The sequence below is a fragment of the Mastigoproctus giganteus genome, chromosome 9 (assembly GCF_048544385.1).
Source record: "Mastigoproctus giganteus isolate SK-2022 chromosome 9, ASM4854438v1, whole genome shotgun sequence".
Lineage (NCBI taxonomy): Eukaryota > Metazoa > Arthropoda > Arachnida > Uropygi > Thelyphonidae > Mastigoproctus > Mastigoproctus giganteus.
This window is the reverse complement of record NC_143583.1, coordinates 122386027-122411359: the sequence shown is the minus strand read 5'-3', so window position 1 is coordinate 122411359 and position 25333 is coordinate 122386027. Positions and strand designations below refer to the sequence as shown.

Genomic DNA, 25333 nt, shown 5'->3' with positions numbered 1-25333 from the left:
AGAACGCTGCCAAGAACCACAGCAAATATACAAACACCCCACAGATACGCAGTTGCCAAGGCAGATTGGCCCCAATACAAGAGCTACTAACTACAGCGGTTAACAACAAACCTCCGTCCCTAGATCCACAGAATAATCCGAACGAACTGCAGAAGGCAATTACTAAATTGATGATAGATATCAGCAACCAAACTATCAGGAAGAAACAACCCCGACTGGGCGCAGTCCCCTGGTGGACCCGGGACATTGCCATGCTCCGGCGACAAATGAACAAGAGTAGGAAGGACTTCCAGAGGGCCCGAAGAACATGGCCAGCAAATGAGGTTGAAGCCCTGAGGCAAATATATAGACAAATAAGAAACCGGTACACTGACGCCATAAAGACAAGTAAAAGACGCTCTTGGGAGTCCTTGGTCTCCACAGCAGGGAACAATGACCCCTGGGGCATTGTCTACAAAGTAACAACCATTAGACTGCCTAGGGGGGAGGTGATTTCTACCACTAGGACTCGGCAGGGAGATCTCACCACAACCTGGGAGCAGTCGATGAATAACATACTCGACAGAATATATCAAAAACCAAATATGTTAACTATGCCAGGTCAGAAACAGACATGCGACAGAAACGATAACTACAGAAACCAGGCGATTGAGCCTCCCTTCACCCTGGATGAACTCAGCGTGGCCGCTAGTAGGGTCAGAAATAGAAAATGCCCGGGCCTCCATCTTATTGAGCCTGAAATACTGAAGAAAACCGTGGAATACAATCCGCACCTACTCCTAACACTATACAATAGATGCTTGGAAACAGGACATTTCCCAACTGCATGGAAAACAGCAAATTTAAAACTAATACTGAAAAATCCTACCAAAAATCCAGAATTTCCGGATTCATATCGACCCATCGCACTGCTCCCAGTGGCAAGCAAATTGTTTGAAAGATTACTCCATGTGAGAGTTATAAAACACTATGAAGCGGCAGGCCTACATGCCAGAAATCAGTATGGCTTCAGACCAGGATCCTCAACCGTGGACGCACTGGGAAACTTGCTAAGGATTTTCCAGGATTGTAGACGAAAGTATCTGCTGCTCATCTCTGGTGACTTTGCTGGGGCGTTTGATTCACTTTGGTGGCCAAGCGTCCTGGCAAGGTTGAGGGAGGCTGAGGTGCCTCTTAACCTCTACAAAGTAATCGAAAGCTATTTAACACAAAGAAGAGTGGAAATCAATGTACACTATCAAAAAATAACAAGAGAGGTGCACAGAGGATGTCCGCAGGGATCGGTGCTTGGGCCGCTTCTGTGGACAATGGTCCTCGATGAATTCCTGACTACGGACCTGGGTTCTGTGGCAGTACACGCCTTCGCGGACGACTTGACATTGACGGTAGAGGCGGACTCCAGGGCCCAATTGGAGACGCTGGCAAATCAGGCACTGCAGCGGCTGCAGCAATGGGCATCAAAGAACCAGCTGAAAATATCGTCAGACAAGACCTCATCGATCCTGCTAAAGGGGACTCTGCAACTACGACGACCCCCGCAAATTAAAATCAACAATGTAACAATCAAATTTGTGAGCCAACTGAAGTATCTGGGCGTTATCCTAGATAAAAACATGACGTTCCAGCCGCATCTGAAATACATCAGAAGAAAAATCAGAGGATACTCTGGACTGGTAACCAGAATCACAAGGAAAGATTGGGGACTCAAGAAAAAAGCACTGATGCTTTACTATAAAACAACCTTCCTGCCTGCAATCACCTATGCAGCAGCGGTTTGGTATCCAAAAACGACACTGGTAGTCAACAAAAGAACACTAGAAATGACCCAAAGGACCATACTGCTATCAACAACGCGCGCCTGCAGCACGGTAAGTACCCCAGCATTGCAGGTACTTGCTGGAGCGCTCCCTCTGGACCTGGAGGCAGTTCAGGCCGGGCTACTGTTTTTGCTGGCCAGGGGAGTGGCCGCTACCCACCAAGGATACACGACTGACCCGGCGGGCAACCTAAAACACGAAAAAAATAGGCTACAGACCCACCTCCTAGATCTTTGGCAGAGAAGATGGACAGAGACTACAAAAGGCGAAGTAACAAAAAGATTTCTACCAGACCTCCAGAAAATATACCCAAAGCAGCCACCGTGGTACTTCCCAGGGTACCATATGACAACACTATTAACCGGACACGGACCCTACAAGGAGAAGCTGTTTGGCTTCCGACTCGTTGAGGACCCCAACTGCATATGTGGAGAAAGTGAAAGCTGGAGCCACATAGTCTATGATTGTCAACACTATGAAGACCTCAGAGGGCTACTAATAACAAGGTTAAGATACTTCCCAAAAGGACTGGAGCACCACTTCCTGGACACTGAGGATGAATATAGGGCACTCTCCCAGTATGCGCAAGACTTATTCACCAGGAGAAAAACACTAATAGCTATCTACAGCAACGTACACAGAGATTGACAAAAATCGGCGCCAAATGTGACAAAAAAACTGAAACCTTGCAGAGGACCAGTACTTGGAAAAGAAGAGTGCTGACCACACGGAAGAGAAAAGCAAGGACGGGGGAATGCAGCACAGACAGTAGAGAACAGACTAAACGCAGCACAGTTGCAAACAGCTTGATGGCGATCTGAAGAGGACACCCTCGCCCTCTTCACCTATTATTCCCACTTCCTTGGGGGGAGGGGACATTTTTTGTTCCTTCTCCTCCACCCCCAAACTTCTACTCTGGTGGGGCATGGGCATGCCCCACTGAAAACTGGGGCTATCTACTCTATTGGCCCCATATTTCTGTCTTTTCCCCCCAATCTTCGGTCTCCCTCCCCTCTCTACCTTCATCATAGCGAAAGCCCCACACGTCAAAAACTAAATATGATAAAATTACCTTACGCCCAAAACTCGGCCTAGCAAACCAAAGCGACATTACCCCAGCTCAGATTTTTTTTATTTACTTATATATTTATTTTTATTTTTTTTTTTTATTTATTTATTTATTTTTTATTTTATTTTATTTATTTTTTTTTTAAGGTCCTAGCCGCCGAAATCCCAGGAAATTAAGCGGCAGGACCTGCCAGAGTGAATCTACAGCTACTGGGTTCCTGGTCTGCCTCCACGGGGCGTAAGTGGGACAACGTTGGGCCTCAATAGGGGTCCAACGGCTAAATGACCAGATGAACAACGGTACAGAACACAACACATGAACAATTCCCACACACTTTTAAATCTCTGGCATTTCCCAGTGAACTGGTTCACCACAATGAAAGCAACGCGGAGATGGGGGAAACCCCTGGTGCCGTAAGACAACAACACACACTTACACTTACACTTACACTAGAGTAATAGTAATCATGGCATGTGATGCAAGAAAGCAAGCGTATGAGCTTATGTAAAATCAGCCAAAAAAAAAAAAAAAATTACACAACCCTCTAAATGTTTGTCCAGTTCTTCCTTAAATTTATTTAACCTATCAACTTCCACAGCAATAGATGCAAGTTTGTTCCAGCAATTAACCATCTGCTAGCTAAAGGCAAATTTCCGCACATCTATTCTACATCTGACTTTCCTTAATTTGAATTTATGCCCCCTTAGGTTTGTAATCTGAACAAGTGGAAGAATCCCATCAGAATTCAGCATGCTCAACCCATTCAAGGCCTTATACACCTCAATCAGATCACCTCGGAGGTGCGTAGTCTCCAGCCGCTACAATTTGCAGAACTTAAGCCCCTCTTGGTAAGAGGATTCCTTCATTCCCCTTGCCAATGTTGTTGCACTCTCTGTACACGCTCAAGCAAATCTACATCCTTCCTAAAATGAGGCCTCTATACCTGTACGCAGTACAGAAGGCATGGCCTGACCATTGCCTTATACAGAGGGGTATTCATCTCCTTTTCCCTGCTAGCAAAATTCCTGTATATCATTGACAAAACCCCCATGATCTGGTCTGGCAGCCTGTCTGCATTGTTCAGAAAACTTCACATCTGGCTGCACAATTACTCCCATGTCTTTTTCACTTTCTACTACCTTACGTTTAGTACCGCACAGTTGGTACGTTCTTCTGGCGTTTCTTCTACCCATATGCAGTACTTTATATTTCTCAATGTTAAACTTCAGTTCCCACTTCTCAACCCATCTTCCCAAATTTTCTAGATCCTGTTGCAGTAGCACACTGCCATTACTGTCATTAACCACCCTGCCAACCTTTGTATCATCTGCAAACTTCGACACTAAGCCTGATATACCTTCATCAATATCATTGATAAATATACAAAAGAACAGTGGACCCAATACCGAACCCTGTGGAACTCCACGAATAACATTATTCCACGAAGAGCAGCGCCCATTGATTACGACCCTCTGTCTTCTCCCACTCAACCATCCTTTTATCCATTGTAGCAACTTACCCTTAATACCATTCTGCTCCAATTTGTACAGTAGTCTTCCATGCGCAACAGTGTCAAAAGCTTTCTTTAAATCCAAGTACATGATATAAAAATTATTTTTTTGCATCCAGTTCCTCTGTAACCACATCATAATATCCAATCAAATTTGTCAGACAAGACAAATTCGATTGGATATTATTGCTGAAGTCTTGTCTAGATGATCCTGCAATGTATCTTTAACCAGTGACTCCATTATTTTACCCGGAACAGAAGTTAAACTGGTCTGTAATCATTCGTGTCACCCTTTGTGAATTGGGGATATATTTGCGCATTTCCAGTGCGTGGGGACCTTTCATGAGTCCAAGGATGCTCTCATAATTATGGCTAATGGTTTGCGTACTTCCTTTGCCGCCTCCTTTAATATAACTGGATTTATCCCATCCACTCCAGGTGCCTTTCTTATGTTTAACTTCAACAATTTCTCTTCCACTTTCCTCTGTTATTACAAAATCATCAAGCACCCTGCTACAACTTGATAACGTTCCTGCACTTTCAGTCCCTAATAACTTAATCTTTAATTGTATGAAAGAATGTCATTCGGAAAGAGCGCTATCAAAAGACTAGCGGCCATATCTGAAACAGCACTAAATCATCTGGTGGCTAATTCAACTCACAGTCTACTCTGAATTCATGAAACGTTGTACGTAAGTAAGAAATGGAAATGTGCGTAGCATGAAAGTTAAGCCAAGAAATTAAATTAAAATGAAATTATCGATAAATATTGCAAAAGAGTACAATACAAGAAAAGGTAAGTTTGTTAAATAGGCCGAATTACTATTGTAGTTATACAATATAGAATGGGCCAGTATATTAGAATACCATACCTTGGGTTTGGAAAGCTAACCATATTTGGTTAGCTTTCCAAATACTGTATTGATTGGAACTTGTGGATTGGTAGCCGAAAATTTCTGTTTTTACTGGCCGACTGTATTCACCCACATGTTAGGCAACAAGTGAAAGCAATATCCTTGATCTGATAATCACCTTGATTCTTGTTTATACTTCGGTAGGACTACCAGGTCACAGGCGTTTACAGTAAATCATGAATGCAATCGTTAATCGTATTTAGCAGTCGCGGGCCGCTCAGCATGTGCTACTGTGTTCTTGCTCCTGACCACAGGCGCCTCTGTAGCCAAGTGGGCAGAAACAGAAGTGCGTAGCACACGCTTCTTGATTAGACCGGGGTTCGAGCCCGTGACCACCAAATACGGAGGATGCGAAAAGGTCAGGGAATGACCACCCCATATCCCCGAGCAATATGGCCTTAGTTGCTAATGCTCCTAAAAACCAAACAACCTCCTGACCACTCGGCTACTTCGTGCCTTGTTGATGCATTAAGAATCATCTGGTAAAGGCACCACAGTGATCGTAGTGTATTACTATGAAAAGATATCTCATTCAAAAAAGCAATTATAATGTTCTTAGGCCGTTTTTATGTTCTATTTGGGGGGATGAACCAATTCATAAAGTTAAAAGCTGAATGAGAGGTGTTTAGGGAAGTAATCATATTATTCCATATAGTACAAGGAAGTCTGAGGCTTATGCTGTACCAAGCAAAAGAGAGAGAGAAAGAAGTAAAAGGGAATCACCTAGAAAGAGAAGAATGATTTGCCATTAAACTTTTAGTATTAGTATTAAAATAGCACACAGTAGCAAAGTTATTCAGCATCTTTCAGAAAAGCAAATAAAAATAAATAATAATAAAAAAAATTCAGTTTTAATAATCAAAAATGTTGCTATCAGATGTTTTCCTTAAATTTTGCTAAAATCTCTGCCCCAGTCATCTTACAGACAGTTTGTTCCTGAATTCCACAACATGCTGTCTGAAGGTAATTGCATGAGATAGGGTGCTTTGACTTTATCATAATAATTAACCAAATTTGTCAATCACAATTTTCCCTTCACAGACATATGTAGTGGACCTTTTGGGACTTTATTCTTGTCGATGATTTGAATTGTGTTGCATCCTTAACCAAAAGTTCCATTATCTTATCTTATCCACTACGGAAGTCAAAATTACTGGTCTATAGTTACTCTAGTCTGACTTAGCCTTCTTCCCTTATGGGTGAGACATTTGTACTTCTCAGTCTACTGATGAACTCAGTAGCAATCATAACATATTTTATCCTGTGCATTCTCTTTAACTGGATGCAGCCTGCCTACTCAAGAAACTTGCTCTCTTTTAGCTTCAATAGTTTTTTTTTTTTTTCCCTGATAGTATTAACTATATAGTGCAAGGAAGCCACAGAATTTTGCTGCACCTGCCAAAAATCAAAAGTAGATAAGGAAATAGACAAATTGCAGTAAGTGCTGGTTATAGTGATCACATTTTCAAATTGAATTTTGATTCTAATAAGCAAAAATTGATGAATATTATCCTCAGGCAATAAAAATAAAGGTATAAAACACAAAATTACACTTTATTACCAAACGTTTATTACCATTTAAATGATACGTGAAAATTGGATGAATTTTATCAACAGGTTAGCAAAATAAAAATAAATTTATACTTACGTATACAGCTTAATTAATACACATTAGCAAAGGCACATGATGCAAGAAAGCAAGCTTATATAGCATCAGCCAAAAAAAAAAAAAAAAAAACACCCTTATTTCACCCATCCACTCACTCCAAATGTTTGTCAAGTTCTGCCTTGAATCTATTTAAGCTATCAACTTCTACAACAACAGATGGAAGTTTGTTTGAGCAGTCGACCACCTACTGGCTAAAAGCAAACTTCCGCACATCTGTCCAAAACTGTCTTTCCTCAATTTGAATTTATACCCTCTCAGGCGATTATTCTGAGCAAGAGGAAAAATCCCATCAGCATTGAGCATGCTCAAACCATTCAAGGTCTTATACACATCAATCAGATCACCTCGCAAGTGCCTAGTCTCCAGACACTGTAATTTGCAAAACTTAAGCCTTTCTTCATAAGAGCAATCCCTCGTTCCATTCACTAATCTTGTTGCCCTTCTCTGTACTCGTTCCAACAGCTCTACATCCTTCTTAAAATGAGGCCTCCAGACCTGTACACAGTAATCAAGGTAGCCTGACCATTGCCTTATACAAGGGGATATTCACCTTATCCCTGCTAAAAAAATTCCTGTATATCATTGACAAGACACCATGAACTACTCTTGCAGACTGTGTGCACTGCTCAGAAAACTTCATATCTGCCTACACAATTACCTCCAGGTCCTTTCCATTCTCTACCACTCTCAGTGTAGTACGACAGAGTTGGTACGTTACTCTCAGGTTACTGCTTCTCATATGTAATACTTTCCATTTGTCAATATTAAACGTAATTTGCCACCTTGCATGTATACATGCAAGTATACCAATGCTAGAAGTATAGTAAATGAATTTGAGGTGTTGGTCAAGACATCAAAGGCGGATATTGTTGGTGATTTTTTTTTTGATTTTAGTAGTTGTTGGCGTATCGGCTTCTGTGGCCATATTGCACCTCCCAAGGTTTTTGCAGTACTTTGATCCAAGCCCGAGGCGGGAATCGAACCCGCGACCTTTGGGTTGCCGGGCAGGTACTTTACCCACTCGGCTAGCCCGGTCGGCGGATATTGTTGGGATATCAGAGATGTGGTGTCACACAGATATTAGGAATGCAGAATTGGAATTTGGGGAGTACAATGTGTACAGAAATGATAGACAGGATAGGAAGGGTGGAGGTATTATACTGTTAATTAAGAAAAACATAAAATCAAAACAAATGCATCCAGTTGATATAGATGAACAATGCACTGTTGAGTCAGTTTGGTGTGACATAAGCACTGCGAAAGCAAAAATAAGAGTAGGAGTTATAGGCCTAATGACTCGAATGAGTACAATGAACAATTGTACAGAGAAATAGAGTGGTCTAGTAAATCGGAATGTCTTATAATGGGGGATTTTAACATCCCAGATATTGACTGGAACTTGTGAGTTGGTCATTCGCACACTAGTAAGATTTTTGTGGATTTATTGGATGATTGTTTTATGCAGCAGCATGTTCAAGAGGCAACCAGAGAGGGTAATACTCTTGATCTGGTTATCAGCAGTGATCATTCGCGTATTAAGAATTTGCAGATAAAGGAACCACTAGGTGGCAGTGATCACAGTGTATACTGATGTGGGATTTACTTAAAGATATAATTACCATCATGGGTAAAGGAAAGCGTTTTTGGTTCCATAAAGGTGACTAAAGTGGTCTCAGACAGTTTTTAAATTCTGTACAGTGGGATCAACCGATGATGTTACAAATAGCAAATTCTAAGTGGGAAGCATTCAAAGAATTAATTGTGGAAGCTACTAAAAGTGTCATACCTATTAAGAAATATTTTTCAAGGTTTAGGCTTAAATGGTTGTCAAATGAACTAATGTGACTCGTGACAGAGAAGAAAAATGCATTGGGTGCATATAAATTATCAGGCGATGCAGAAGCCTATGGCAGATATAAGCTAGTCTGTAATCAAGTAGGCCCCGGGTGCCAAGCGATTATTGTGCGTTTACAGAGCATTTTCTCTCCACAGCGACTGAGTTTTCCCTTGTTTTATCTCGCATTCATTAAAAATTTCTGTTAAATAGCTCTAATTTCTTAAAAGGAATAAGAAGAGAGCCCAGAAAAAGGAAAGCACCTTTTTCTTTAATTTAGATACCTTACTAACTGTACTAACCTCAATGCTTGGCCACAAAGCGGCACTGCTCCTGCCTCCACGTGGTGGGGCTGGTTACCTGGGTGGTAAAGAGAAACTCCCAGGGCCAAAAGGAGCCATCATGGATAAATATAATTATCCACCCTTAGAGCCTTCAAGTACAAGAACAGAAACATACCTTGACCATCACTCCAGTCACGACTTAGGAAATGATCCAAAGAGACAGAAGACTGCTCAGATGGAGCAACTCTGCCCATCATTTCTAATTATCCACTCCCTCACGAGTCAACCTATGAGCAAATTGTCTTCATTCGTAATTCAAAAACATGTGGAAGGTATTGCAAGATCTCCCAAAAATGTTAAGAGACTGCAATCTGGAGACCTATTAATGGAAACTACGAACCAAAGACATTCGGAGAAACTTTTACAGATCACAAACTTTGCTGGCATTCCAGTAAAAATATCTCCCCACGCAACCCTAAATTCATCTAAGGGTTTGATATCCAGTTGGGACCTAAATGTCACAGAGGAAGAAATTACCCAAGAGCTGCAGGGACAAAATGTAATTCAAGCAAAACGTATAATGACTAAAAAAGATAATGAACTTATACCCACCAGAAATATTATTCTCACGTTCAATACACCCAACTTACCCGCCTCTGTAAAAGCAGGTTATTTACTTTGCCGCATCCGCCTGTACATTCCCATCCTTTAAGATGCTATAAATGCCAAAAGTATGGCCACTCTCAAACTATGCAGAGGAGTTCCTGTCTGCCCCAATTGTGGGTCTCCAGATCACAATCAGAGCGACTGTTCGGCTACAAAAATGATGTGCCTGAACTGCAAAGGTGACCACCCTGCATATTCCAAAACTTGTGAAAAAGAAAACTGAGAAAAAAAATTGTAAAATACAAGGTGGAAAATAAAGTCAGTTACCAAGAAGCAAGAAAACTAGTTGCACCTGCTGTAAATAAAAATATTACGTATGCTAATGTAATAAAAAAATACCAAACAGTTTCCACTCAAACAGATGTCACAGTTCACACTAACAAATAAATTTCTGACTGGGCTAGAACTGTCTTCTGAGCAAAACCAAGTATGCGACATCAACCGAAACTCTCAGACCAGACAAATATATCTCTGACAACACCAGCGGTAACTCCTCCACCAGTGATTGCTACCACATCTTGTATTACAAACACAAATACTGTGTATTACAAACACAAATACTGTGAAAAATATTCAGGACACAACCATGGATACAGATGGCACATCTATACAGGAAGATCCTATTTTAGAAATCCATGCCGAAGAAGAAAAAGAAATGGACACTGATCGGCCAGTCTTCCAAAAAAAAAGACAAACAGAAATTGGAATGCCATAAACCAGTCACTTTCAAAAAGCAGTCAGAATCGACTCAATCAACTAAACACAAATAATGCCTTGTATTTTACATGGAACTGCAGAGGCTTTCGTTGCAATACAGACTATATCCAAGATCTAATTAATCAATTTTCTCCAGTTGCCCTTTGTCTTCAGAAAACCTACTTAACTTGGCAAATTTCTCCTTCGATAAGGAACTATTGCCTTTATCGAAGAGATCGTAATACAACAAATGCTGTCCATTGTGGTGTAGCAATCCTGATAAATTCAAAGATCCCAACTAAACATATTTCACTCCAAACTGAAATAGAAGCTGTTGCTGTGCGTATAACGCTCCATATTGAAATAACATTAGTATAAATCTACTTACAGCCAAACCGCACCTACTGTTTAAAAGATCTTGAAGATCTCCTTATACAGATACCTCCACCTCTCTGTATGTTAGGGGACTTCAATGGGCACCACCCCTTATGGGGCAATCCTAAATTAGATAGAAGAGATCGTCTCATTGAGAGCGTTATAGAGGCAGTAAACCTCACCATACTCAATACTGGCATACACACTCACATTCAGCTCCCAAATGGACATACCTCAGCCATAGATCTCTCCATTTGTTCTCCATTACTGGTCCCGATCATAGAGTGGTATGTTTTAAATGATATAATGGGTAGTGATCACTTCCCAATCGTATGCAACCTATTAATAGCACAGGCTCCTCCAGCTCAACCCTGCAGAAAATGGAAATTTGCCATGGCAAACTGGTCAAAATTCCAGTCATCAATATCTTTTGATGAGAAAAAAATCAATCTCCAGCCTATCGATGATGTGACAGAATACATCATGTCACATCTCCTAAATGTGGCTAAAGACACAATACCGCTATCAAATCCCTCGGTTTGTAAGCATTATAATTTTTGGTGGAATGAGCAACGCACAAAAGCCAAAAAAGCAAAAAATAAAGCCTGGAGTTTGTTTCGGCAATATCCAACAACACCCAATCTAATAAATTATAAGAAGTCAAAGGCAAAAGCACATTTCATACAAAGGCAAGCCAAGAAAGAATCCTGGATCCATTTTGCATCAAGCATTAACAAAAACACTGACACCAAAATAATATGGAAAAAAATTAGATAGCTTTCTGGTAAGTTTCCTACCGTACCTTCACCAATTCTGTCCTGTAATGGGCAAGATCTATCTAGTCCTTTAGATATCGCAAATGCTTTGGGCAACACATTTGCTGAAATCTCAGCGGCAGCAGCTTATACTCCACCTTTCCAGCACTCTATTAACTTCTAAACTGCCCTCCTTCTACCGTATAACAAACCCCTACAATATTCCGAACTCTTGCATGCTATCGGAACAGCCCACAATGGTGCTGCTGGACCAGATGGAATCTATTATGTCATGCTACAACATCTTGATGACAAAGCTGTGCGTCTCCTTCTGCTCTTTTACAATCGAATTTTTCTAGAAAATGTTTATCCAACTTCTTGGCATCATTCTACTGTTTTGGCATTCCTAAAACAGCCGACCGGGCTAGCCAAGTGGGTAAAGTACCTGCCCGGCAACCCAAAGGTCGCGGGTTCGATTCTCGCCTCAGGCTTGGATCAAAGTACTGCAAAAACCTTGGGAGGTGCAATATGGCCACAGAAGCCGATGTGCCAACAACTACCAAATCAAAAAAAAATTCCTAAAACGTGGAAAAGATCCAACCAATTCCCATAGCTATAGACCAATATCCCTCTCAAGCTGCCTCAGCAAAATTCTTGAAAAAATTGTCCACTGTAGACTCGTCTGGATCATTGAGTCAGAACAGTTAATGAGCAATAGTCAGTATGGCTTTCGTCAAAACAGGTCATGCTTGGACCTTATGGTTAAGGCTGAATTTGCCATTTGTAATGCCTTTATTAAGCATGAACATCTAGTAATGGTTTCCATAGATATAGAGAAGGCTAAAGCATTTTCTACACACTAGATCGTTTCAAGTTCGATACCAACATGCTGCCTTCTCTGCAACTTTCATTCAGGAAGAAGGTTTTCCACAGGGATCAGTACTGAGTGCCATCTTTTCACCCTAAGAATAGATTCTATCACTAAACAACTTCCAAATACCGTAGAAACTTACCTTTATGCAGATGACCTTTCCATCTCCTGTCATTCCCAAAATATGAGATCTATTGAACGACAGCTTCAGATATCATTAAATAAAATACAGCAATGGGCCAGCCTTGACAACAGAAAGCCTATAGCCGTTAAGCAATGGTTGCATTGTCTGCAACCATTTTTGCAGACAATGCAAATTTCATCTGGATCCTGAACTTCACATCTCTAATATCTCCATCCCAGTTACTAGTAACATTAGATTTCTAGGTTTAATCATGGACAACAAGCTAAATTTCTTAGAGCACATTAAAAAAGTACGTACTGCCTGCTTAAAAAAGATAAACATTCTCAGAGCTTTATCTGCACAAACGTGGGGTGCAGATCGTACCTCTCTTCTTCGATTATACAGGGCATTAATCAGATCCCGTCTTGATTATGGAGCTCCCATTTATGACTCTGCCAGAAAGAGCGCATTACGCTGGCTTGATCCAGTTCAACACAGTGCACTGAGGATTGCACTTGGCGCGTTCAGAACATCGCCAGCACATAGCCTTTACATTGATGCTCACGAGCCGCCACTATCCTTACTTAGGAAATTGCTATTGCTGAAGTATTCTGTCATGATGCAGAGTTGTGCCTCGCATCCCATTCAGCCATATCTTTTCAATCCACCATTAGAAAATCTGTACAGAAATAAACCTAGCATAGTAAAACCAGCTGGTCATTGCCTTCTTGAACTACTGCATGTTTGGAATATATTCATCCATTCCATACAAGTAGCCACTTGTACTCAACCACCATGGGTTCAACCTCCTATACCGACCTGTGACACTTACCTCTGTCAGTGGGGAAAGAATATTTTGCAAACATCAAATATCAGACAAGTTCATGCAGTTCACATTCAAAAATATATTGATTTTTTACCAATTTACACAGATGGCTCTAAATCCAATTCAAAAGTTGGAGCAGCTGCAGTGTTTCCGAATACAATTGTATCAGCAGCCCTTCCTTCTGAATTCAGTATCTTTTCGACTGAATTATTCGCAATCAAACTAGCTTTAAAAAATCTCTCTCCTGACTGCTCTTTAAAATCAGTAATTTACACTGATTTCCTCAGCTCAATCAAGGCATTGTGTAATTCCTCAAATAAATTTCACCCTGTTTTAAATGAAATTATAAACTTATTACTGAAGATTAAAGAATGCCACCAACTGGTCACCTTTAGCATTAGCATATGATGCAAGAAAGCAAGCTTATTCAGCATCAGCCAAAAAAAAAAAAAAAAAACACACCACTCCCATTTCACCCCTCCGTTCGCTCGAAATACCTGTCCAGTTGAGCCTTAAATTTGTTTAGGCTATCAACTTCGACAACAAGTGATGGAAGTCAGTTCCACCAACCAACCACCCGCTGGCCAAAGGCAAATTTCCGCACATCTATCCGACATCCGTCCTTCCTCAATTTGAATTTATGCCCTCTGAGCTGATTATTCTGAGCAAGATGAAGAATTCCATTGGCATTGAGCATGCTCAAACCATTCAAAGCCTTATACACCTCTATCAGATCACCTCGCCGGTGCCTAGTCTCCAGACTCTGTAATTTGCAAAACTTAAGCCTTTCTTCGTGAGAGCAACCCTTTGTTCCATTCACTAATCTTGTTGCCCTTCTCTGTACCCGTTCCAGCAGCTCTACATCCTTCTTGAAATGAGGCCTCCAGACCTGTATACAGTACTCAAGATGTGGCCTAACCATTGCCTTATACAAGGGAATAATCACCTCCTTATCCCTGCTAGAAAAATTCCTGTATATCATTGACAAGACACCATGAGCTACTCTTGCAGCTCGTCTGCACTGCTCAGAGAACTTCATATCTGCCTGCACAATTACCCCCAGGTCCTTTTCATTCTCCACCACTGTCAGTGTAGTACCACAGAGTTGATACGTTGCTCTGGGGTTACTGTTTCCCATATGTAGTACTTTACATTTGTCAATGTTAAACTTCATTTGCCACCTCTCAGCCCATCTGTTCAACCTTTCCAGATCCTGTTGCAGCAGCATAGCGTCAGTGGTGTCCTTAACAACCCTGCCAACCTTTGTATCATCTGCAAACTTGGACATTAAACTTGATATCCCATCATCAATATCATTCATAAACACCGAAAACAACAACGGACCCAACACTGAACCCTGAGGAACTCCACTAATAACATTAGTCCACATTGAGCAGTGTCCATTGATTACCACTCTCTGTCTTCTGCCACTCAACCATCCCCTTATCCATAGCAGCAGTTTGCCTCCAATGCCACACTGCTCCAATTTGTGCAGCATTCTTCCATGTGCAACAGTATCAAAAGCCTTTCTAAGATCCAAATATATAATATCAAAGTTATTCCCTGCATCCAGTTCTTTTGTGACTACATCATAGTATCCAATCAAATTGGTCAGGCAAGACCTGCCCTTAACAAAACCTTCTGCTGGATACCAGCACATTCTGATATTTTAGGCAATGAACAGGCTGATAAAGCTGCAAAAAACCCAACCAGCTTAGATTTAACCAATATCCCTGTTCCAGCTTCAGACTATGCACTAATGATTCATGCTGCATGCCTGTCAGAATGGACAACACTATGGCATTTCCAAATGAATAATAAACTCTTTCAGATTAAACGGGTTCTAAAAATCTGGCTCCGAGAAGAGGTAATTCTTTCAAGAGCAAGAATAGGTCATACTTACCTGACCCACCATCATTTACTCACAGGAGATGATCCACCACAGTGTCCACATTGCTATATAAATATGACTGTTAACCACATTCTCATTGACTGCCCCTATTATAAACAAGACAGAATTTCAACCCTGTGATCACTGGTTATCCTTCGACAACCAATAACCCTAGAGAATTTGATTGGTGACAAGGCCAATATATCTGAATTTTTCCGTTTTCTGAAGCAAACTAGAATTTTTAATCTTTTCTGATTAAGGACATTTCAGGCAGTACGATTCTTTCTCTTTTCCTTTAATATACAGTGAAACTTCCCTTTAACGGACAGCCATGGGGAACGAAAATGTGTCCGTTGGAGAGGTGTCCGCTAACAAGAAGTCTGAGGGAGAAAAAAAAAAGAAAGAAAGAAAAATCGTTAAACATTTAATGTAAAATTAAATTAAAATATATACAGATTTTGAACAATATTTTTGTAAATAATATACAATTACATACACAAGAGATAAAGAAAAATTGTTAAACCTTTAATGTAAAATTAAATTAAATTATACACATATTTTGCACAATATTTTTGTAAATAATATACATACAATTGTGCTATGCATATTATGACTTTATCTTAAGAAAAATACATACAGTAATCACTTATTTTCTTCTGCACCTTCTTCCAGCTGATAATTTTGTTTTCAACATTTGTTTGGAGTGAAGAAACCATCGAAAGTCCTTCAGTATCTTCTTCAGCGGCGAAAAACATTTTTAAACGATTGATTTGTATGAGCGCTTCTTCTATTTTCATCGGTGGTTCGTCATTAATATGTTCTTCGACAGAATGACCTCCTTCCATTTCTTCATCTTCGTGAGGAACTTCTTGAAAAATATCAATGATAATGTCGTTGATATCTAGAGCACCATCTTCTGTAGTGAGGTTCGAGTCTATATCTTTGTAGCCAGGGTCACTTGTTGCTGAAGTATCGTACGTTATCAATAGATGTTGAAGTTCTTGTTCTTCTTGGTGCTCCACATTGCTGTTCACAACTTCAATTTTTGCGTTTGAGAAGCCAGACTTTACAAAACAATTCACGACGTTTGTTTTCTAATTGCATTTACTGAAGAGGAAATCCATTGAATCGCATCTAGGATGCTGAGTTTCTTTGCAAGGTCACTCGCACATGTTACATCGTTCATGTTTGCAATGAGATGTCTTAAAACACGTTTTCTGTAGTGAAGTTTAAATTTTTTTATTATCCCTTGATCCAAGGGCTGACACTCTGCAGATGTGTTTGGTGGCAGAAAAACGATTTGAATGTTACACAATTCAATGTGCGGGTGAGATGCAGCATTATCAATGAAAAGAATAATTTTTCTGTTTTGACGAATCATGTTTTGGTTAAAGTGACTTATCCATTCGCTCATGATATCTCGTGTCATCCACGCTTTTTTATTAGACTTCCAGTCAACATCCAAAAGATTCAACTTTATGCCCTTGAAACAACGAGGATTTTGTGGGTTTCCTATAACAAGAGGTTGTTCAAAGTCTCCCAGCATATTTGTACACAATAGTACAGTCAAGTATTCCTTAGAAATTTTTCCGCCCTGGCACTTTTCGTTTTTTAGACTCGTGTTTTCAGGAAGAGCTTTAAAAAAACAGCCCTGTTTCGTCACAGTTGTAAATATCGTTAGCTTCAAAATCACGACATAAATCTTCCAATTTGATGGTCCACTCTGTTACAACCCCAGTATCAACAGATCCACCTTCACCACTTACAGTTTTCCAAGAAATTTTATGCCGAATTTTGAACTTGTCTAGCCATCCCACAGAAGCATTGAACTCATTTACTCCCATAGATTTCGCAACCTCCAAAGCCTTTTCCCTAATAATAGGCCCATTAATGGGAATTTTTTTTTATTAGCACGTGCGCAACAAATTTGAAGTCCAACAGTTTCCGGGAATGATTTTTGAACCTGATCATTTACGTGTTGCCAAAATTGTTTGAGCAGTTCATTTTTTTCTTTAGGATGTCGTTTACCTGCGTCTTCCCGATTTTGAATTTTACAGCGAGATTGTGAACACTATTTTTTTGCCGATTATACACATTAATGAGTTCGACTATCTTTTAAAGTTAAATGTTTACGAGAAGGCACTGTGCACTTCACACGACACTGAACAAAACTGAAAACTGAAAAGACGAAAGGCCGACCATATTCCCCACCTCCCTGCACACACAGAATTCATCAGAAGTTTTACACGTGCCTTAAAATTCTTGAAAAAGGGTTTAGAACCGCGACGTTAACCTTGATAAAATTCAGAGAATCGGAAATAGAAAGTAAACACACGATTGAGGCAATACGTGGAAGAAACGTTCCTAGAAAAAGGGCCGTGAGCTCGCCTGCTGTCCGTTATGGGGAGATCAAATTAAGTGCTAATCTAAACGAAACAGTGCAGATTGCCTGTCCGTGTCCGTTACAGAGAATGTCCGCTAGACAGAAGCTGCAAACACGTTAAAACCAATGGAGGTGAGTTGGGGAATTTGAAAATGTCCGTTGTAGAGAGATATCCGTTAACGAGAGGTGTCCGTTAGGAGAAGTTTCACTGTATATGAATAGGCGCATTATAGCCAAAGTAGCTTATGCGCCATGAAACCCCCACAACAACAACAACATGTAATCAAGTAGACCGGGGTTCGAGCCCGTGACCACCGAATACGGAGGATGTGAAAAGGTCAGGGAATGAGCACCACATATCCCCGGAGCAATATAGCCTTAGTTGCTAATGCTCCTAAAAACCAAAATAACAACAACAACTGTAATCAAGTCACAAAGGAGGTTAGGCAGGCAAAAGCAGATTACGAGCAATCTTTGGCAAAGGATGCTAAGAAAAACAACAAGGATTTCTTTACTTATATAAACTCTAAAAGAAAGTGGATGAATCTGATTGGTCCACTTGATATCGATGGTTTGACTTTTGATGATCCTGCTCAGATAGCAAACAAACTGAATGAGTATTTTGTATCTACATTCACACATGAGGAGTTATTAAGTTTTGAAAATGCCAGAAGGTTATCAAATTGTAGCAGGGTGCTTAATGATTTTGTAATAACTGAGAACAAAGTGGAGGAGAAATTGTTGAAGTTAAACATAAGAAAGGCACCTGGGGTGGATGGGATCTGTCCAGTTATATTAAAGGAGACAGCAAAGGAAGTAAGAAAATCCTTTGCCATAATTATAAGAGCATTCTTGGATTCATGGGAGGTCCCCACGGACTGGAGATGTGTAAATATCCCCAATTCACAAAGGGTGTTTGAAGGATGACACGAGTAATTACAGACCAGTTAGTTTAACTTCATTTCTGGGAAAAATAATGTAGTCACTGCAGGATCATCTAGACAAGACTGCAGCAATAATTCAGACACAGCATGGGTTTGTTAAGGGAAAGTCTTGTCTGACAAATCTGATTGGTTATTATGATGTTGGTTACAAAGGAATTGGATGCAAAAAATAATTTTGATAACATTCACTTGGATTTCAGGAAAACTTTTGATGCTGTTGCGCATTAAAGACTACTGTACAAATTGGAACAGAATGGTATTAAGGGTAAATTGCTACAATGGATAAAAGGAAGGTTGAGTGGGAGAAGACAGAGGTGGTAATCAGTGAGTGCTGCTATTCGCGGACTAATGTTATTAGTGGAGTTCCACAGGGTTCAGTGTTGGGTCCACTGTTGTTTTGTATATTTATCAATGATATTGATGAAGGTATATCAGGCTTAGTGCCGAAGTTTGCAGATGATACAAAGGTTGGCAGGCTGGTTAATGACAATAATGGCAGTGTGCTACTGCAACAGGATCTAGAAAATTTGGGCAGATGGGCTGAGAAGTGGCAACTGAAGTTTAACCTTGACAAATGCAATGTACTGCATATAGGTAGAAGTAACCCTACAGAAACGTATCAGCTGTGTGGTACTACACTTAAGGTGGTAGAAAATGAAAAAGACCTTGGGGTAATTGTACAGTCAGATATGTTTTTTTTCGCAATAGTGCATAGCACACGCTTCTTGATTAGACCGGGGTTCGAGCCTGTGATCCACCAAATACAGAGGATGCGGAAAGGTCAGAGAATGACCACCGCATATCCCGGAGCAATATGGCCTTAGTTGCTAATGCGCCTAAAAACCAAATAACAAACCATCTACAACGTTATCAACCTTTGCCCCTGGCACACATACCCTGGTCTTGTTCCATCTATCCTTTTTGCACAATGTTCCCCGTTTCCCTGACAATAGGCGCCTCCGTAGCCAGGTGGGAAGGAGCAGCAGTGCATAGCACACGCTTCTTGATTAGACCAGGGTTCGAGCCTGTCACCACCAAATACGGAGGATGCAGGAAGGTCAGGGAATGGCTACCGCATATTCCCGGAGCAATATGGCCTTAGTTGCTAATGCTCCTAAAAAAAAAACCAAACCAAACCTGAAAATAGTCACCTACAACAGTCACTAATGTTGATCTCTAAATTGCTTGAGCCCCACAACCAAAAACTTAATAACATCAAATCACATATCTAGTGCTCCTTTTGCCTGACCTCTATCTATAGCGTGTTTTTTTTTTTTTTTAGATTTAGGAAGTGACCTAGTTTGCATCATTTCCGTTTTGCATTTCTGTAAAAGATGTTTTCACATAAAACATCTTTCATGCATACAGGTTACATAAGCGCTTTTTTTTTTTTTTAGATGAGGTCTTCGTACTTGGACATAGCATTCCTAGTATGGTCATACAATTGCCTTATACAATGGGATTATGACCTCCCTATCTCTACAAGCTACTGTTCCTAAATCGTCAATAGGACACCATGGGCTTTCCTGGCCACCTGTTTGCACAGCTCAGGGAACGTCATATCTGCCCTACAACGTAACTCCCTTTTTATATTCCTCCAAGTGTATAAGTTATTTTGGTGTTTCTATTCCCTGAGTGTAAGCCCTTGCATTTTGCTGCCTTAAAATATAGCTGCCACTTTTCTGACTATTCTAGAAGCCTGTTCAAGTCATCCTGAAGGAGTGCTGATTGGCATCGGTCATTGAAAATACTCCCAATCTTTACATTGTCTGCGAATTTTGACATCACACCCTTTATCCCTTCATTGATGTCGTTTATGAAAATCAGAAACAACAGTAGCTCAAGAACTGACCTTGGGATTCCACTTCTGTGTATGCCAATCTAAAGAAAATACATTGAACACAATCCTCTGCTTTTTGCCCTGCAGCCACCCTGCAGTCCATCCTAAACATGACAAAAATTTTGATAGCATGCCCTCTGTCCCTTTGTCGATGTCATTTATGAAAATCAGAAGCAGTAGTGGTTCAAGAACTGATCCTTGGAAAACCCCACTTCTGACATTACACCAATTTAAAGAATATCCATTAATCACAACCCTCTGCCAGCTGCCCTGCAGCCACCCTGCAATCCATCTTAAAATCTTTCCAGCGATCCCAACATATTTTATGAGCGACTGAGTCAAAATGCCTTTCTAAAATCCAAATTAAAATTGTTTGCTATATCCAGCTCATGAGTAACTGTGTTAACATAGCTTACCAGGTTAGTTAGACATGATTTTCCCTTAACAAACCCACGTGTGTCCTTCAGAACGTATAAATGTTCCTGGATTGCATCTTAATTGTTGCCTTCAAGATTCTCCCTAACACTGAAGTCAGACTAACCAGTGTATATCTCTTCTTAGAGATAATTATATCACTATTCTTATTGCAGTCTGATTCCCTTTTTCGTTTCTCCCTCATTCACAACATGCCTAATTGTGAAAATTGTTTCAAAATACTTATCTTGTTTCAGTCCGAATTGTCCATACTTTTGCTGATTCTTACCTGTAGGGTGCTTATATGATTTGCTGCTGCCTTGTTTTGCATTAATGTATGAGAAAAATTAGAATTTTTCTAAGAATAGGTCTTTTTGTCAACGACTTTTTATACTCAGCCAGAGCCGTGCTGAGGGTGAGGCGAACGAGGTTCTTGCCTCAAGTTAAAAGCAGAAAGAAGTGCCAAAAGAAAGATTAAATAATTGCCATCATTAACAATAGGGTGCAATTTTTCATTCTTGTCTCAAGGGTGCCTCCGTAGCCAGATGGGAAGGAGCAGCGGTGCGTACACACGCTTCTTGATTAGACCGGGGTTTGAGCCTGTCGTCACCAAATACGGAGGATGCGGAAAGGTCAGGGAATGACCACCGCATATCCCGGAGCAATATGGCCTTAGTTGCTAATGCTCCTAAAAAACCAAATAACAAACAATCTTGTCTCAGGTACTAAAATGCACGGCCTTGTACTCAGCTTTTGATTTGATTTTCTTATCTGATCTTTAATACTGTTACATATCTGCTTATAGTTCTTATGTGGTAGTGTCAAATTCTAATCTGTGAATGTCCTGTACTTTCTTGTTAAGTTGATTAAAATCTGTCAACCTTCTTGTCATCCATTTTGGTATCCTCTTTTGGGATAGTTTACCATGATTGAAATATGCTTGTGGATTCCAGGATAATTTGTTTAAACATTTCCTACTGTGCATTTGTATCCAGTAACCTGAAACTGACACCCGATTGATAAAGCCTAAGAAAACCCTCATAAACCATATAGTTTCCCCCACTTTAATATTTAAACCCTCTTGTTTGTCCTTGACCAATGAAATTTCCTTAGTTGCAAAACATTTTATAACATTGTGGGCACTACCTACTAGTGATTCCTGTGCTGTCAGATCTTTGTTAATATTTGGATCCTTAATGAGGACCTAGTCAGCGATATTTTAGTTTCTTTTACTGTCTGTGATGATAAAATAAGTAGCAGTTGTCTAGATGACTTAAAAATACTGATCATTCTTGGTGTTTCTTGACCACGAATTCCCATTGATAAGGAAGTTAAAGTCACCCATAATGAGGTATTCACCCTTGCTTGCCCACAGTGGCGTATCCAAGTATCGTCGTAAGGCTGGGGCATGGCGACCAGGCTTTGAGTTTTTTTATTAGAACGCCTCCTGCATTCTGTTTCTTTAATTTCAAAATTTTGGTTAAGGGGAGGTATATTCTCTCTCTGCCCACCCCTGAATATACCCCTGCTTGCCCATTAAAGTTGCCTAAATAGATTTTTTCCTTATTTTCTACAATCATTAGGCCTATAGCATATAGGCCTAATGATTGTATACCATTGCACACTGTACACGCCAGTGTTACCGGGGTGCCTCCGTAGCCAGGTGGGCAGGAGCAGCAGTGCGTAGCACACGCTTCTTGATTAGACCGGGGTTTGAGCCTGTGCCCACAAAATACGGAGGATGCGGAAAGGTCAGGAAATGACCACTGCATATCTCCGGAGCAATATGGCCTTAGTTGCTAATGCTCCTAAAAAAAACCAAATAAATAATAACCAATGTTACCGGACAACACATCATACTGGTTCTACATCCACCCAGTCTTGTTCAGACTCTGGTTACAGTCTGACAACTTTCAATTCACGTTTGATAAGAAGCATAACTGTTTTCTCCTGTTTCCCTCTCTATCAATCCTGAACATATAATTGCCATAATGAAATTTTTCATCACCAATTTCAGGATAATACCAAGTGTCAGTGATCCCTGCAGTATTATCAATTCAAAATTCACCCAATTTGTTAACACTCCTGGCATTACTTTATAAACAGGGTTTGTATAATAAATAACAGTATACTTCTCCATTGAGAGAAGTTCCTTTTTATATAGAGTAGTGCAATATTAAAGCAAATCATGACAAACTGCATCCACAATATGAAAGAAATTATTCATATTGTGATTATTATAATGTACACTGAGTGGACAGAAATCGTGGGATACCTACCTACAGTGGTGTGTTATACCTTTATTGGGCCCAAGACAAAATGGAATTTGGAGGCTCAATCTAAACAAAAACTAATAAAGAACATTTTCAATTTCATTTTATTGTGACAACAGAACAAACAAATTATACGATATAAGAGCTAAATATAAAATTCCTACAAAATTGGTAAAGCCATTTTTGAAAAAAAACGTAATTTTCAAATTAATCTTCAAGTAAAGTTCATTGACTTCGGCAGATAGAAAGTTCAGTTTCCGATAAAAATATTAGTGAAAAACAGCAATGAGATTTTGAATCAGTGATTTTGGGTCCTCTTCTGATCAGGGCTCTAGGCAGATGTCTTTTTTGTCTATAGGATAACGTGCCACTGCCTACCTACCTAGTAACGGATAAGCCCACCTTTTGCCCAGATAAAGGCAGTCACATGGCAAGACGTTGAGTCCACTAGTTCATGAAAGCGTTCTACAGGTATTTCCATCCGTGCTTGCTGCACTGCTATCCATAATTCCGTCACATTCCTGGGTGGAGGATCCAAAGCTTGAATGTACCTTTCCACATCGTCCAAAAGATGCTCCACAGGTTTTGTGTCTGGTGAGCAGAGAGGCCATTCCATGGTTGTAAAATCTGTAGAATGATCTTCAAACCATGTTCTAGTCACCAGGGCTCTGTGGAGAGGCTCATTGATCTTCTGGAAGAGTCCATTGCCCTGTGAGTGCACGATGACCATGAAGGGATGTAGATGGTGGGCAAGGATGGACATATAACCTGAACCATTCAGAGATATGTTTAGTTGTACCAGAGGTCCCATTGTGTGCCAGTTGAACATGCCCCAGACCATTGCCGACTGTCCGCCTGTCTGAACAGTTTCTTTTTGACATGACAGGTGCATAGCATTGTACGGTTGCCACTAGCTACGCACCCTCCCATCTACTCCAAATTAGAGCATTAGTTGAGGCATAGATTTTGAAAGAAAACAAGCTTATATAGCATCAACCAAAAAAGGGAAAAAAAAAAAAACCTTCCCATTTCACCCATCCGGTCACTCCAAATGTTTATTTAATTCAACCTTAAATTTATTTAAGCTATCAACTTCCACAACAAAAGATGGAAGTCTGTTCCAGCAATCAACTGTCCGCTGGCTAAAGGCAAACTTCCGCACATCTATTCTACAACTGTCTTTCTTCAATTTGAATCTATGCCCTCTCAGGTTCTTAATCGGAGCAAGCAGACGTATCCCATCAGCATTGAGACTGCTCAAACCATTCGGCGCCTCCGTAGCCAGGTGGGAAGGAGCAGCAGTGCGTAGCACACGCTTCTTGATTAGACCGGGGTTCGAGCCCGTCACCACCAAATACGGAGGATGCGGAAAGGTCAGGGGATGACCACCGCATATCCTGGAGCAATATGGCCTTAGTTGCTAATGCTCCTAAAAACCAAATAACTAACTAACTAACTAACTCAAACCATGGTGGTAAAATTCAAGCCCTTATACACCTCAATCAGATACACCTCGCAGGTGCCTAGTCTCCAGATGCTGCAAATTGCAGAACTTAAGCCTCTCTTGGTAAGAGCATCCCTTTATTCCCAACAAAACCAAATACAGGAACGTTTCTTGGCTTTCATTCATGTTGAAAAACACAATGCTAGTTATTTAGAAATTATTATAATACAGTATCAACCTTAACGGAGTATGGTTTAGATATTCAAAACTGTCGCGGCCAATCTTACGACAATGTGGCAAATATGTACAGTATATACAATGGATTACAGGCGAAGATTAAGAGCCATAGTAAAAATGCATTTTTTATTCCAAGTGCAGCCCATACCTTAAATTTAGTTGGAAATTCAGCTGCAGAATGTAGTTCAGAAGCGAGTCATTTTTTTTGATTTTATTCAAAATTTATTTGTATTTTTTTCTTCATCAGCAAAAAGATGGGATCTTTTGATAAAGACAAACTCAGAAAGAAATAAAATATTAAAAAAAAATTAGTGATACCAGATGGTCTGCAAAGGCAGATGCAATTCTAGCTGTTTTTTTTTTGAAGATGAATTTTTTTGCCATAAAAGAAGCTTTATTTACATTCTCTAATGATTCAAATGAAAAACCTTTGACAAAATTAGAAGCAAAAAAGCTGTATGATTTCTTTGAAGGTTTTGAAACAACTCTTTTTCTTT

At 40.2% G+C, this 25333-nt stretch overlaps 1 protein-coding gene across 1 annotated transcript in view; it reads left to right on the top strand.

Annotated features, from left to right (window-relative positions):
• The first annotated feature begins 5034 nt into the window (after window positions 1-5034).
• LOC150080692 (RNA exonuclease 4) overlaps window positions 5035-25333 on the top strand; it is a 120020-nt gene continuing 99721 nt past the window's right edge. The window contains exon 1 of the mRNA XM_090381218.1: window positions 5035-5192. The gene's annotated coding sequence lies outside the window, so the exon portion shown is untranslated. The remainder of the gene's footprint in view (window positions 5193-25333) is intronic.